Raw genomic sequence first — 17,280 nt, 5'->3', positions numbered from 1 at the left:
GAACTATGGCAGCCACCAAATCCCCCTGAAGAGTTACTTTGAACTACTGCATGGAAAAGAACAAGAAATAAATCAGCAGGATTTTCCTCCAAAGTCCTGTTCATGGACATTCAGGAAGATAATGGTGTAAGCCCCACCTTTGATCCCATGTGAGCCTCCACTACAGGGGGAGGCGGGTGGCACATTCTTGTTTGCCTTGGGATAGATGAGCTTCTCTAGCTCAGTTCTGCAGCTCATTCCCTAAAGGTAATCCTTCCTATAGCAAAACTTTTTTTCTTCTAAATAAAAAACTCCTTTCTATTTTATGCCTCAAAGTATAACACAGAGACATCCACTCCTTCTTCTGAGAACAAGAGGAGGGATAGTGTACTTGGATAAGTGACAAAGAGATGAAGGTTGGAGGATATCTTCCCACTCCCAGGCAGGAAAGAATAAAGGTTTCTCCCCCACCCCCACTCCTGAGGTTAGTGTAGGTGGATCTTTTCTCTCCATAGGATGGAGTAAGGATGAAAGTGCAGAGACAAAGATGCTAGGTACATGCTAGCACCTAGAACCTCCCACCCCAGCATCATCATAGAGTCTAACACTCACTGCATTAGTTATCTATCATTGTGTGAGAAGTCACCCCAAAACTTAGGCATGACTTAAAGCCACAATTTAAACCAAATATTCATTAACTCAGAGTTTCTGTGGGTCAGAAAAGTCTTAACTGGGTCCTCCAGCTCAAGGACTCTCATGAGGCTACAATCAAGAAGTCAATGGGGCTGCAGTCTCATCTGAAGGTTTAAGTGGGAGAGGACTCACGTCCAAGTGCACTCACATTGTCACTGACAGCATTCAGGTCCTCATGGGCTGGTGGACTGAGGACCTCAGTTCTTTGCCTTGTAGGCCTCTTTAAAAGGCATCTCCCAGCATGGTAGCTTGCTTCATAAGAGTGAGAAAGGGAGTGTGAACAAGATAGAAGTTATAGTTTTTTGTAACCTAATTTTAGAAATCACATCCCATCCCTCTCAGTGTATTATATTTGTTAGAAGCAAGTTACTGGGTGCATCCCACAGAGCGGGGGGTTATAACAGAAGGTGGGATCACTGGGAGCCATTGTTGTAGCTGCCTACCATCATCCAGCTGAGGACCTCACAGTCCATCCTGCATGGAGCCACTGCACAGCCTTCAGCATCCTCAGCAATGTTCCTCCAGACCCTCAGGCTGGCTGAGCTCCTGCCTACATTATTGTTGAGGGTAGGTGTTCGTTTCCTGCAGCCTTCTCCCTTACAACTACGGCCATCACTTCTTTCTCCCAAGAACTCTCCTGGTCCCACATTCATCCTGGCGGGGAACCAACAAGGCAGGAAAACTCTGACCAGACAGACATCCTGGGGGATGGCCCACCCATGGGCTCACCCGTGAAATCTGCTCTTAGCATAATGCATCATTCCCTGTTACGCTCAGGCTTCCCTTGCTCCATAGGCACATTAACCTCCATCAGATAATTAAAGGCTTGGCTCTCCGTGGGAGACCTTAAATGTCACCTTTCTGCCACCCCATACATCTTTGAATGACACAGACTCTAATGAGATGTTCAAATATAGAGAACTGAATGACTCCTTGCTTTCGTCATGACATTTATTCAGCCAGAGTGATCTGACTGTACCACTACATTACTTATAATTTCCACCTGACCTTGGGTGGTGGAGTGCACTCTTTAAGGAAACTATCCATTTACTCTCCCTCGCCTTATTAGCATTTAATTACTATGACAAATTTCTAGATGTACAAAGGTTGTTAGGATTATAATTTAATTTTCCCCTCAAATAGCCCAGTAGCCAAGGGCAGTAGGACCATCTCTGACGCCACCAAGTTCTGATCAAGGAATTGTACTAGACCTGGATCTGTCTCCTGGCCCCCTCAGATCAACCATAGTCCCCAGGTCCCAGGATGCAACCTCTCTCTCTCTCTCTCTCTCTCTCTCTCTCTCTCTCTCTCTCTCTCTCTCTCTCTCTTCTCCCCCTCTCTCTCTGTCATCAGTGGGCTGAGCTTTGTTAGACTATTCAGCATCAGGCCAGGCCCCTGGGCCAGGAAGAGGATGCTTGATGCCCAGGATGCCTGCAAACTTTCAGATCTCAGAGCTGCGTGGAACAGTGAATTCCAAAGTGAACCCTTGTAGGCAGATTTTTAAATATATATTTTTATTGCTTTTTAGAGAGAGATAAATGGAAATGGAGGGAGATAGAAACATATATGTGAGAAATATCAGTCAAGGTTAGCTTGTGGATCAAATCCACAAACAGGACATATGCTCTGACCCGGAATCGAATCTATGACCTTTCAGTGCATGGGACGGTACAATGAACTGCGCTACACCTGTCAGGACTAGGCAGACTTTGTATTTCAGACGAACAACAGATGAAAATGATCCAGAGACATCCTCACCAATTCTGACTCCTTTAAAAAGCCACATTCTGCTCTGCGAGTCACTCTGCCATTTCCCACAGAAACACCCCTTTTGACACTTCTTGCCTGTCCTAATCCCATTGATCACTGAGCAAATCTTGTATAGGGCCATCACCTGTGGATGTGGAGAATGAGGCAGTGCTGAGGAGTGGAGAGATCACCAGACCGAGCATCCTGGGGGAACTCGGGCTCCAGAACTGACTCGCACTAACTGTCCATGCGTCTGCGGAAGACTCCGACCCTCTCCATCGCTCGAGCACGGTGGTGGAGCTGGAGTCTGAGTCTGACCTCATGGCCTTGCTTCCTGGCCAGAGTTCACAGGGGTCCCCTAACGTTGATTTTTATCTCATCTCTTTAAAATGTCTACTTTGTGTTTGTTTATCCTCCACTTAGGATATTCACACATGCAAACAAATATCCATGTTTTGGAGGTGCGTGCTATCACTAAACAAGCGATCAAAACTACTCGGAGACCACCAGTCTACAGAACCAGGGAACGACTGAGTCACACATTTCCCTTTTGGTGGACATCTGGGCTGTTCCTCGTTGGGGCCACTGCACACTATGTTGCCATAAGCATCTTCCACATGTGCATCTGTACACGGGGGCCCTTAGTTCCTAGGGCACAGTCCCGAAAGCAACATTGCTGGTTCAGAGGGCATGTGACATGGTAATTTCAATCGCTATTGGTGGCCTGCTCTCTAAGAAGTCTATAACAATTCATATTCCCACCAGCAATGTAGGAAATGCTTCCCTTGCCCCCGCATCTTCAAGGGCCTTGGGGGTTACCACTCTTCCATGTTTGCCAATCTGATTGGTGGGTTGAGAAATGGCATCCGATCTTTAAGAGCACATGCACGTGTCAGGGAGGGCATTGGGCAAGGTGACCTCTAAGCTCCTTCTAGCTTGTGTCCCTGTTTCTCTAGCGGTTTTTAGAGCTCATCTGTGTCTTTAGTCCGCCGTCACTAGCTGGTGAGAATCCCAGAGACATCTACTGAACAGTTGCCAAAACCCAACAAATCAGGGGCTGGAGAGAAGGGAAGCTGAATGCAGTCCAGAAGATCATTTTGCCAACACTATTCTGCTTGTAAGAACCATCTAGGCCAAATCCCGGCAACAGCACCCAGAACAAATCATAAAACGCGGTGTGGAGGGTTTCTGGGATGAGCACGTTCATAGTAAATATTTTAAGATCAATGGCTACACAAAATGCATTTTCCATGGAGTTTCACTTTTCAGATGGCTTTGTATTAAAAGTGCTACTTCAATAAATATTCATGGGGAAATTCATTGATGTGGTTTATGGTTTATAGCAAAAATTTCAAAGGTCCAGGGAAAAAAGATGTATGATGTGTATTTTACCCTCTTAGGAGAGAAGTGGTAAAAAAAAAAAAAAAAAAAAAAAAAAAAGCATTATGTGGTTTGGTTTTCTCTGACTCTAAACCCTCCAAGGCAAGTGGCTGCTCTTTTCACTCCTACTCCTCTCTAGCCAGACCTGGGACAGATCACAGCCTAGGAAAGAGGGGATGAAGGAGGGAGGGGTGATAAGAGAGAGGAAGGGGGTGTGCTAAGCCTTTTCAAAGTCTCTGAAGCCCCTCCTAACAGCTACCATTTGATGAGCACTTACTGCATACCTGGCAATATGTGCAAAATGTTCATCATTCTCCCTGAGTCCTCACCATGACCCTGTGAATAGCCACCATTATACCCATTTTACAGATGAGGAACACCGAGCCTCAGGAAAGTTGTACCATTTGTCTCCAAGGTCACAGAGCTAGTTAAATGATAGAATGAAGATTTAGACTCAGGTCCATCAGGCTCCAATTTGCCTTGTTATTGGCCCTGCCTGCCTCAGTTTCCCATCTCTAATTTCCCCAGATCTCTAGAAGCCCACTGAAACTGTGCGGGTTGGAGGAAGCTTGGCGTGGGGCTAAATACCTTCTTCTTCACCTCGCCTGCCTCGTGGCCCGGGGAAGTGCATGTGGGCTGCCTGCTCTGCACACAAGGCTTCCCACGGCCCCCTTGACATCATTCTTCTTGGCCCCTTTGCCCGTGGCAAGAAGCAAACTCACACAGGCAAAGCACTGAAATCTGGCCACTTACTCCTGCCAATTTTCTCAGAGTCTCGGGTAAACGTATTTATTTTTATAATGGCAAGTTGTGCCCTTGGCAATGATCAGATCCCATTGCTCCCCTGCTTAAGACGCTGGAATCACTCCCCACAGCCAATAGAATAAAACGCAAATGCCCCTCTTGGCTTGGCAGTCAAGGCCCCCTGCGGTCTGGCCACAGAACCATCCTCTTCAGGGCTGTCATCTTCCACTGATGCTCAGCCACTCTGTCCTTGGCCCATCATGCTCTCTCATCTCCTGGGAATGTCTCATCTTTCTTCCCTCTCTCTGACTATTAAAGTCCTAAATATCCTTCAAGGCCCAACTCGAATGGACCCGCCTTCTCCAAGGGAATTCCCTGGAGCAGAATGAATGGGCCTCTCCTCTGGAATCCCCAGGTTCCATTGTCATCATTCTGCTTCCAACCATCATTGATGCGTCTCATCCCTGCCTTTGCAGCTGGACAGTGAGAGTCTGGGGGACAGAGGCTGTGCTATTTGCCTGTTTCTCCAGCACCCCTCGTCACCTCGCTCAAAGTAATAGTCAAAATGACACCAACAACAGTGGTAGAAGCTAACATGTATGGAGGGTTTAAAATGTGATTTTATTGAATCCCTCAGAGCAGTCTCATGAGGCAGATGCTGTATTTACTCCTATTTAACAGATAAGAAAATGGGGGTTCAGAGAGATTGCGAAGTGGCAGAGCTGGGATTTGAACCCCAGGGTGCCAAGTTCCCGAGCTAATCACTCTGACCCAGTGGTTTCATTAGGTGCTCATTAAATGTTTGTTAAATGAATAAGCAAATGTATTCATGAGCAAATGAATAATTAGGGAAAGTCACACAAATATAGAAAAATTATCCACCTCCTTGACGAAAGCAAGGATCTTTCCAGAATCCAAGCCATGGTCCTGAGCGCTTCCTTCCCTCACTCTGTGGCTGCCTCCTCCCACTCGGGACAATGCCATCAGCACACGTTGTAGAAGCCACACCAGGAGCGTCATTCCAAACACGCTCCCAAGGGACACAGAGAAGAACGCGTCACCCTTTTGGGTCTGGGACAATGCTCTGATGACCCCCAGGAGGACAGGACCTCAGAGCTGTGCCCAGCCAGCAGCGTGGGTGGCTCTGGCTCACCCACACCCCTCCCATGATCCTCCAGGGACAAACGCTGGTGTCATAGCAATACAGGCAGGAAGTGTTTGGAGGGCAGAAGAAAGCCCAGTGGGACACAGGAAAGGAGAGGAAGGGCAGATGGAGAGCCGCCTATGCCAGGCTGCAGCTGTGGCTTTGCTTGTGGAGCCACAGGTGCTGGCAGCACGGAGGTTCCTGATACCAGGATGTGGGAGGAGTAACCTGCCTCCCAGGCCCAGAGAAGGCTGGGTGCTGGCGAGCACATGGCAGACAGCTTAGCTCAGGGAGAGGCCACATTCCCTGGGGCTCAGTCAGGAGTGAGCACACCAGCTGGGGCCTGGCCCACCTGCCTGCTGCTGTCCACCCAGCCCTGCCTGATGCTCAGAAGGAGGAAGGGTCATACCCTGTCCGCCCTTCTCCACACTTGCCCCCCACAGGGAGGGTTCTGGGAAATGGGAACACACAGACATTCATCACACATGCACACATAGTCACACACGTGCACACAGACACGCATGCACACACAGACACGCTCTCATACACACAGACACACACGCACACTGAGAAGACTTGTCAGGCCCCCAGCACTTCAAGCACAAGTCAATTGATGGATCTTATTTCTGGGGAGAAACCAGCACGTCCTGAAGGCTGCTGAGCTGGGTTCCTCCCTCTGGGAGGCCGCCAATTAGCTCCTCAATCTCCATTTTCATCTTTGATGATTTCTGGCCTCGCACATGATTGGAAAGGAGACCTTGGGGCCAGGGGTCAGTCACGAGCCAGAAAACAGAGCTTTGTAGCCAAAAGGAGCAAGAAGGAAAAGAACACATTTCATATGGAGGATTTAATTTCCACTTAGGAAGATTGAAGTAATTTCCTAAGGTGGTTTTGGAAACACATGAAAGCATTTTCCTTTCTGAACTCGAGAAGCGGATCTGAGGCTGTAATCAGCTCCCTGGGCGCTCAACACTCTGGTCCTCTTTCTGTGGGAGCTGGGAGCCAGGGGCCGCGGGCTCTGCCAGAACCTCAAGGGACCGGAGTGGAAAATCTCATTCAATTCAGCTTCATCCATCCATCCCCCAAACATTCAGCCAGCCAGCCCGCCTACTGTCATTCTCTCATGTAGTTAACATTCATGATCACTTGCCACATGTCTCCCTTTGACCTGGCCCTGGGGTTCAGGTCCCCTAAAAGGACCTAAAGCCTCCTCTTGATTATCTTTGGAAAAGAAGGGATACTAGTTACAAGGGCTCCTCCTGCTCGAATTCAAATGCAAATGCAGTGGAGACTCCCTTGTTGAGGACAACGCAGTCCTGAGCACTGGGCCTGGCAGGGCAGTTCCCAGAAAAGACCTGCTGATTCAGGACACCTTGCACCACCTATGTACATGCCCTCAGTGAACTCCACGCTTCCTGTCTTTGAAAGTCTTTCATTTAGGTTTAACGATTGACTTGAGGATGAACAATTATGTAAGAGTGTTTTTTTGCAACAAGTGCATGGGTATATTTTGAAGGAAACAAACTTGTGCCTATTAAGGATGGGAGAATTATCCGTGAATGTTTTTAAATGACCAATAAAAATGAAATGATTGTTGCTCATTGTTGTTTATGGATCATAATGTACTTTCTTTCTGATGAAACTATCCAGTGAACTCCCTCCTAGACATCGGCCGCTAATTACATAGTTAGCACACAGTAATCTGTGCAAGTGGTTCTCGCCTGTTGTAATTCATCTTCATAAACATAATTGGCTCAATGAAGAGATCACAAAATAATTCTGCAAAGAGGAGATGGATTCAATAAAAGCAAATTTTCTCTGTTCCAAAACTGTAAGCTTGGGGGTGGATCCTTGTTGAAGATCTACTGTATTCAAAACATCAGCTAAATACTGGGGAAAGCAAAAACTTGCAACAAACTCCCCACTGCAAGGAGACTGGCGCACAGGTGGGGAAGTATATAAGCAGCAGGCAGACGGAGGGTGATACACAGTGGGCAGTAATGAATGCTCTAGCAGAGTTGCAGAGAAAGGGCTACAGGAGTTCAGAGGCAAACTAGTCTCTTCCTATTGAAATATCGTGGAGGGCTTCATGGAAGAAGTGGCATCTGAGCTGAATCATGAAGGATGAAGGGCTGGGGACAGATGGGGAAGTAAATGGTCATTTTGAGGAGCTAAGGCACCCAGGTGGGCTCGGTCAGACTAACATGGGAGCACTTTTAGTGGAGTGCGGGCCGGTGAAGGGTGGTGAGAGACGGAGTGGGAAGGTAGGTTGAAGGTTGTTGTGAAGTGGGAGAAGCCTATTTTTTAACCTCATAACTCAAGGCTGTGCTTCCCTCCCCTCTGCATATTCAATAACTTTAACTTGATGCAGTTGAGAGAGCACACCTACTACTTGCCAGACCCAGTGCTAGGGCTGTGTGGGAGACACTGATGATTTACTACAAAGCCCACCCCAGAAATTTCCTTCGGAAGGAAGTAGAAACGATGGTGTGGCCAATACAGGCTTGAGCTAACGTCTGCATTTATTATAGGAGGTGGGGTGGGGGTGTCACTGTTCCATTGGCCCCTGATGAGTCACCATCCACCCAATTCCATACCACAGCAGGCACCATTGTTAGCGCGAGGCTCTAGTTGCTTCCAAGGCTAAAGATTTTTGGACCATTTACTGCCAAATACTTCTTTTCTCTAATTCTATCACCAACATTTTCCTCCTTGAAAATTCAAATGCACCTGGAAGAGACACTAAGAAGAAATGTTCGGGGAGATGGGCGGAAAATGAAAATGAGAATCACCAAGCAGAATCCAAGGGAATGGAGAATTTCAGGAAGGGAGTGATTGACAATGTCACATGCTATAGAGAATTAAGATAAGAGGGCTATTATGTGTCCATTGGATTTGGCATAGAGAAATTCATTGATGAACCTGGTGAGAGCCATGTCAGAAAAGTGGGCCAAAATTGCAGAGGCCAGGTGGCAGCAGTATGAGTGAGGGGTGAGCTGACCTGGCATGGAGGACTCACACATCTGGTGCTATCTCACATCTGCCTGCCCCCCACACCTCCACTTTGCTCTTTTGGTCTCTAGTCTCATCAACAGACCTGGTAACTCTCAGGAAATTATATTTACTGCTTTTTACAGAATAAGGTATGTGCTACTGTGACATTTGACATGGAAGGATCTTTGAGATGCCTCAGGACCTGGTTGTACTGCAATGAGCTATCTGAGAAGATTATGTGCCAGGTAGATGCTTCCAATTCAGACTGGGCCTCAGAAGAAACACACGTGAAATAGACCTGATTCTACAGTGTGCCTGGAGCCATGCCCTGTGACCCATGGCCTGAAGCATAGCCACACAGCTGAGCCCAGCCTAGATCAGCCACTCTGTAATCAACCACTCTGTAAGCAGATCCCTATGATAAGAATAAATGTCATTTTAACCACTGATTTTTTTGGGGGGTATTTGTTATGTAACATTAGTGCAGAACTAACTGACTGATACAACCTTGCTAGGTCAGGTTTACTATTCTCATTCCTTAAAGTTCGACTGCCAATACAGACTGTTAGACAATCTCAATCATCATTATAAACAAGAAATACTTCCTCTTTGAGATTTTTCAGTTTTTCCCCAGAACATTTATTCCTTTGTTCATTCATTTGTTCATACCTTCAACAAATGAAGACTTGTACTAAGCTTAGCAAGGGCAATGGAGAGCAGTTGAGGGGTGTCTATTGATTGGAATGGAATATATTTTATTTCTTTAAGTGAGAGACAGACATGTAAGCAAATAATTATATCTCAAGGTGCCTGCCATATTTCTTATCCTTAAAGGAAACCAAGTGGAGATAATAGAATCATTCTTGCAATTGCCCTTGTTTATACTTAAAAGCAATTATCTGTGGATATTTAAAATAAAATAAAATCTATAGTAATTATGAGTTTGCCTTTTTCTTTTTCACATATCACATGAGCCAGTGAGGAAGTGGAATGCAGGACCATCTTACCATATGTCAATATCAAATACATTTTCCTTTAAAGTGTGCTTTGTGCATCCTTCTGGAAGATGGGAAATGAAATGTACTTGTAAACAGACAGAAATGATTCACGGATCATGATTGCTTTTCATCAGCTGCATCAATTATATACAGCAATGGGACTTGGTGAAATACATTTACAACTTCTTAAAAACACTCCTAGAAACAAATCAGACCTTGTTAAGTTCTGGTGTGCTCACCCAAGCATGGCTGGGCTGGCAGTCTGCAAAACTAAGTCTTTGTACTAAGTCCAAGCTGACCTTGGTTAAGAGCAATGGCCTGGCAGAGTGGAGACCTTTCCTGATTTCTCTTTCCATTGTTACGAGATGGAGGACAGAGAAGCCAGCTATGAGATGAGTACAGATTTATATTAGGTTATCAACAAAACATACAATCAGTCATCTAGCCCATTAATACCATGCCAGGTGATGAGGATATAGCAAAACAAGTAAAAGAATAAATGCATGGCCCTGCCCTCAAGTCGTTTATGGCCTCCTAGGAGATATAGAGTCAAACATGCCATTCCTAGCTCCTCCATTTATTAACTATCTAACCTTTTAAAAATTACTTAACTTGTCCATCCCTCAATTTCCTCAATCTTTAAATTATAGTAACTATCCTGATGTTGTTGGCGTGGCAATGCATCCTGACAAAATACTAACCTTCCAAGACTCCCTTGCAGCTAGGGTAGCCACATGCCTCAGTTCTGGCCAGTGAGAAGTAGATGGAAGTCTTGGTGAGGGCATCCCTCCCTAAATAAAAAAAGGACAAAGCTTCATGAGAGACACCTTTTGTTTATCTTCTTGCCAAGAACACATATGTGGGACATGTAGCCACCTTGAGACCATGAGAATAAAATTGTATGTTTGGGGTAATGGAGAAAGAAGCTGGAAGGAACTTGACTCTCAAATGGCATCCTTGAGCACCTACATAAACTCTATTCCACTTGCTTCTAGACTGCTCATATGGGAGGAAGAGTTCTTGCTTAAGCCACTCTTTGGGGACTAGGGGGGCTTCTGTTATATGCTGGTGAACATGCTCCTAAATGGAAACAAATGCCTGACATGCAGATAGCAGTTAATCACTGACATCAGTGTTAACGTGATGACCACGCAGTGTGATGGTGGTATGATGAGAGAAATGCAGGGACCTGTCAACCCACTTAGGATGGCTTTTAGTCCAGACCAGACGAAAACTTCTTGGAGAAAGAAACATCCAAACAGAGACCTGGAAGGTTGAGTGGGAGTGCTGTCAACTCTAACATTGAAAGTTCTTCCCAAGTGGACTCCTTATTCCCACTGTCCTCCCTTTCCATGGGAGGACATTCCAACACTGAGCACGCCTCCTGCTTTCAGCCTTGCCTAGACCATTTTCCATACTTGTTTCCAGAGAAATCTTCCTAAAATGGATCTGGTTGCAACACAACCCCAGATGTAAACCTCCTAAGAGCAACTCCTCACCTACACAGAGTTTCTCAGTTTCCATCAAAGGGCCCTTAAGCTATAAAACTAGAGTTTCACAGAGGCTTCAGCAAATTAGACTGAATTTTCTAATTTAATCTTTAAAAAACATGTAATGTTCACATTTTTATTTTCTAATAAATTCTTGTTGGTTTTAACATGAAAATGTTTTAAGTTACTTTCTTTTTAAAAAAAATATTTTTATTGATTTTAGAGAGAAAAGGAGAGTGAGAAAGAGATAGAAACATCAATGATGAGAGAGAATCATTGATTGGCTGCCTCCTGCATGCCCCACACTGGGGATCAAGCCCACAATCCAGGCATGTGTCCTGACTGGGAATCAAACCATGACCTCCTGGTTCATAGGTCGACGCTCAACTACTGAGTCATGCCGGCCAAGCTTAACTTACTTTCTAAGAGCTTAATTCATATTCTAGGAAGATGCACTGTCTTAAACCACTGGTTCTGAGTACCCCCTTGTATACTGCTTTCCACCGGAGGGGCCATGCCAGGGCTCCCTGTCCTGGCTTCCAGCTGGTAGTTATTTGGCCTCCTGTGATACCTTCTTGCCCTTCCACATATCATTGTGTGAAAGCACCCGCAATGTCATAGCTTGGGGGGTGGCTAAGAGTCTCCAATCTCCAATTAAATTGTAAATCTGTCAAGTGCAAGGGCTGAATTTTATTCATCATTGAAAAATTCCCATTTACTATTGTGTAACAAATTACCCCAAAACCTAGAAACCTAAAACAATTGTTTTATTTGCTCATAATTTTGCGTGTCAAGAATTCCCTAATGGCTCAGCTCTCCCATGCAATTTGCAGGCACATAGCAGCTGGGGCTGCAGTCATCTGAATGCTCGACTGGGCTGGATGTCCAAGCCAAAGATGGCTCCCTCAAGGGCTCGTAGTCATGCTGCTGTCAGCTGGGAGCTCTGGTGGTGCTGTTGACTGGAGTCTCTAGTCAGGCTCCCCCCAGAGTAAGTGTCCCAAGAGACCAGGTAGAAGCTGCATTTGGACTCACAAGTCATGCAGTGTCACATCCAACCACATCCAGTTGGTTACAAGTTAGTCACAGGCCAACAGAGATTCAAGGAGTGGAGTATCAGGATCCATTTCTTGACTGGGTCACATTATGGAAGAGCCAAGTGGATGGAAGGTTTGTGCAGCTGTCTTTGGAAAATACTGTCCTCCATACTAAGCATCTCAGCATGTAATCCAGTTTATGGTGAGTGAATGAATGAATAAATGAATGAATGAGAATCTAAATGTTCAGCTATCATTCCCAGGATAAGATTTTGACATGGAAGAAAAGTGAAATCTCTTTCTACTTTCCTGTCTGAAACCTTCTTTTGTCTAGGACCCACTCTGCATCTCCCTACCCAAAGGTGGGGTTATGGCCAGAGATGCTGAAAGAGCAACAGAGGGAGGAAGAGAGGGAGGGGAGGGAGGGGGTCAAAAAGTTTCAAACTCTTGGGAAGGAGAGAAATAGATTCCCCTCCCTTGGGCATTTTTTATTCCCACACACCTCAGTTTTTCTTCCCTGCTCCAAATAGTAAATAGAATGGTTGGCATTCATTTTGAACATAGATCAATGGTTGGTAAAAAGAAATATAGATCAAGCTGATATTCCATGTTTCCCCATCAGAACCATTTCTGTCCTGTTCCCTCAGGGCCTTAGCTTCCCCACTCTTCCCATTAGAACAAAGAGGGCTCTGGGCCAGCTCATCTCTTAGACTCCCTCCTGTGGTTATTCCCTGTGGTTTCATACCAGCCACTCCCACCCAACCTAGCAAGACATCAGCCTCCTGGGGAGAGGCAGCCTGTCATTCAGAGAACTCTCCCTTCTCCAAAATCTAATATCCCCTCATCTCCCATTAGGAGTTCAGTTATGGGAGCCTTCATAGCAGGTGTCATTAAATAGACATTAAGACCCAACAGGGCATGTTTTACGGGACCATTACCATATGCCTGATGTTTGCTGTGACAAATGGAGATCCAGCCAACCACGCCATGTGATAATGGGCCAGGAAACACCCCTGGGGTGAAGTAATGCCATTAGAAGATGAGGCTCTCAGTGTTTAATGCCATTCATCCCATCAGAAGGGGATTGATTCCTCTTTGCTGACTCAACCTGGAAGTCAGGCTCCCTGCTGGGTCCATCAGGCACTCAGGCCAGGAGAGATGGACACCACTGTCTTCTGACATGGCCAGCCTGAGCACGTTCCAAGGAAGTGTGCCTTGTGATTTAAGGACAAAGGATTATGCTGCCTCAGTTTTCCCCAACCAGAAGCCAGTCAGTACAAATGAGAAGAGCTCATTGATCCTTCCACTCATCTGAGTAGGAAGTCGGTGCTGTCCAGGCACAGAGAACTCACCTTCATTTAAACATCCTGTCATCTCAGATAACAAAGTTGGGCTAAAATGCTCTATGAGCTGGAGCCCTCTGTGACCTGGAGGCAGCATGTTGTGGGGAATGGGCATAAGCTTTGGATTCTGGCTTCCCTCGGTTTGAATTTCAGCTCTACCATTTGATTTCATGAAGATTGCTTTTCTCATCTTCCTTGCAGAGATGTTATGAGGATTACATGGGATGACTCACCGGAAGTATTTAGCACAGAGCCTAACTGAGCGGATGGAGTTTTCTTAAGATTGTCCACCCCACCCCTCTTTTTTTTTTTTTTTTTTACTCTGAATCTCTGGGCTTTCAGAGTGTGAAGGGCTTGGGAACCCCAGAATCTAAGATCTGTTCATGCCAGCTGCCTCCTGGAGGGTGGAGGTACCCAAAAGCAGACTCCCCCTGGCTGCCTCTCCTCAGCTGCCCAGCACACTCAGATTTCTTCCATACCCCATACGCTCCATGATCTCCACTGTGTCTGCCACCTCTGGACCACACCTTGATGGCAGAGCATTGCTGGGGACAGTCCTCAAACCTACCAACCTGCTGACTGAGCCAACCTCTTACTCTCGCCACTAATATGCCCAGTTCCCAGCCAGAGCCTAGTGACAATTCTGTCTCTGGCAGATGTTCTACTTGACCTAAAAGCCTTTGACCCTTTGATAGGTCATTAGATACCTCACCCCCCCCACAATGCCCATAATATATCTAGCCCCTCCTTTGGCACCTTACATACCCTGCCTTTATGCCTGCTAAACCATCTTCTCCCCATATGTATCCTCACTCCACCCCACCTCTACTGCAGCCCTCTACCTGGCTGCCTCCCCTCAGCTGACCAGCACACTCAGATTTCTTCTATCCCAGAGAGTTCCTTTCTCAACTAACTACCATCCCCTCCTGCAGAGTGCTTACCTTCCCTCCCTCCCTTCTCACCTAATTTCCTCCTCCACTCCTTGAAATCTTGGTTCCATCACTGCCACTGATGACCACCACTCTCAAGGATGGTATTGAGGGACAGGTCTGCAAACCTGCCCCTCCAAATACAGGTGGGGTGACTTGCGGCTCTGAGGAGCCTATGTGCCCACCTTGGGGTTCTGGAATCCCGCACAGGGTGGGTGCAGTGCTGGGCTAGGACAGAGATAAGTAGGCAGGGCCAAGGCAAACATGAAGAGCTTCTAAGCTTAGACACTCAGGCTGAAGTGAGAGACCATAAAACGAATCAAATAATCAGGACCACTGAATAAAACCATGAGGAATCCTGTCACTCCACAGAGACAGGGTATGGCTAAACCATTCATGTAATCTCTTCCATAGTGACTACCAAGTCCCTACCACATGCTAAGTCCTACACCTCCTGGAATCACCTAAGATTTACTGACAATCTACAATGTTTGGTGTCTTTACATTATAATCCCATTCAATGATGTAGGCATTGGTCTGTAGAGGGGGTTGAATCATGGGCCCCCAAAAGATGTCTACATCCTAATCCCCAGAACCTATGAATGTGACCTTATTTGAAAAAAAAAGGGGGGTGAGGGTTCTTGGCATGTGTAATTAAATTAAGGATCTCAACACAAGATCACATGGGATTACCCCTAAATCCAATGACACATGTCCTTATTACAAGACAGAGAGGAGAAGACACCCAAAGAGGGGAGGTTTGTGGAAGATGAAGGCAGAGAATTGAGTGATGCAGCCAAAAACCATGGGATGCCCAGAGCCACCAGAAGTCGAAAGAGAAAAGGAAGGATTCTCCCTTAGAGTTTTAGGATTGAGCACAGCTCTCCCAACACCTTGACTTTGGATTTCTAGTCTCCAGGACAGTTCTGTTGTTGTGAGCCACCAAGTTTATGGTCATTTGTATGGCAGGCCTAGGAAACAAACACTGGATCCTTAGTAAACAGTTAAGGAAACAGTCTCAGAACATTCGGCAACTCATCAAAGTCATGAGGCTAGAAGTGTCAGGGCCAGGGCTTGAACTTGGTTTGGAGGAGCCCCAAAATCTCGCTCTTCAACTCTCAGAGGCAGAAGAGGAGCAGCTGAGAGCTCAGCCGGGAGCCAAGGCTGCCTGGTTCTAATCCCAGCTCTGCAATTTGTGAGTTGTGTGATTTGGGGTGAATTGCCTAACCTCTCACCCCTCCGTTCCTTTCTCTGTAAAATGGAGGTGCTGTAAACAATCCTTTCCTCCCAGAATTGTTTGGGGAGTTGAAGGAGTGGATGAGTGGAGATAAGAGAGCACACACAGCCCTGACTGGGATGCAGGAAGCAGAGCAAAACCCTGTTATAACTGTAGGCCTGCAGACTATTGGGTTGCCCCTGTTCCAATCACACACTGTCTCCATCTCTGTCCCCAGGCCAGGGCTTCCCAACTTCAACACTATTAACTCTGGAATCTATAATTCTTGGCTGTGAGAACTGCCCTGTGCACTGTGGGATTTGAGCAACTTCCTTGGTCTCTACCCACCAGGTTCCAGTAGCTCCTCCACCCCAAGTCCTGAAGAAGAACATCATCTCCCTCTTGCCAAATTTGGGAGACACCATCTCCCCTGGTTGAGAGCCGCTGCCTAAGGCTGGCAGGGGGCAGGCCTTAGGACTTGGGCGTCTTGACTGAGTGCCTGCTTGCAGCTGGGTTTTGAATGCATGTCTGGTCTTCAGGCCTGAAGCTGTGCAGCTGTCAGGCAGGGGACCTTTAGCAAAGGGCTCTAAGACCCCCAGTGCTTGGGGCCGGGAGGCAGCACATCAAACATGTAGTGGTTATCGGCATTAAATGAAGTATTAGGTACAGAGATGAGCAGAGTACTGAGCATGGAGTCAGCCTTCAGTCAATATTGGTTATTACTATGTTCACTATTATCATTCTCCCGGCCTGCTGAGCTGACCCATAAAGGAATACAAGAGGAAAGAATCTATTCTTATTGGCTGCAAAAGCCCCAAATCTACTCAGAGCCTGTTTGATGGCTGCCGTCAAATACAACATAGGGGGAGAGGGGTAGGAGCGGGTGTGTAATGTAATTTAAGGGAGTGTCTTTGCCAGGGCAGACGGAAATTGTGAGAGATTTACATTGATGTGACAAAGGTTCCCGAAAGCAGCGGTTCTCCCTCGGCCTGAAATGATGATGTTTGCTGTTGGCAGACGGAGTTGAATGGGAAAAAGAGAGACCGCACTCACAGATTGTCACTTCATTTTATTCTCTGGTGGCTGTCGTCCAAAGGGCTGAAGTGGGAGCCCCTCCACGGGCGACTCTCAGCATCTTCCCCCTCCTGCTTTCCACCTGCCAAACTGTAATTGATAAGAAACATATATTTGTTCGCTCTGATCACAAGTACATATTTCTCATAGACATTTGGTCTTCGCCCACAGTTCCTGGTTCACACAGCTCCCAGACCCTTGGAATTTCCTGAGTGATGAAATCCATAAAGGTGTCTTTTGTTATGTTAATGAGGTGACTTTTGGGCCTTACCTAAGGATGAGGCAGGTTGTTAAAAGGAGCCAACTCTGTGATTAGAGGGTTGGAACTTCTAGCCCACCTCTGACCTCCTCCGGGAGGAGAGATGGCTGGAGGCTGAATCAATCACTAGAGGCCAATGATTTAACCAATCATGGCTATGTCATGAAGCCTTCATGAAACCCCCAAAATGGAGTTTAGGGAGCTTTTAGGTGGGTAAACATGTAGATATTTGGGGAGAATGGTGCCCTCCCAGA

The sequence above is a fragment of the Cnephaeus nilssonii genome (genome assembly GCF_951640355.1).
Source record: "Cnephaeus nilssonii genome assembly, chromosome: 19".
Lineage (NCBI taxonomy): Eukaryota > Metazoa > Chordata > Mammalia > Chiroptera > Vespertilionidae > Cnephaeus > Cnephaeus nilssonii.
Note: the sequence above shows the minus strand (reverse complement) of the source record.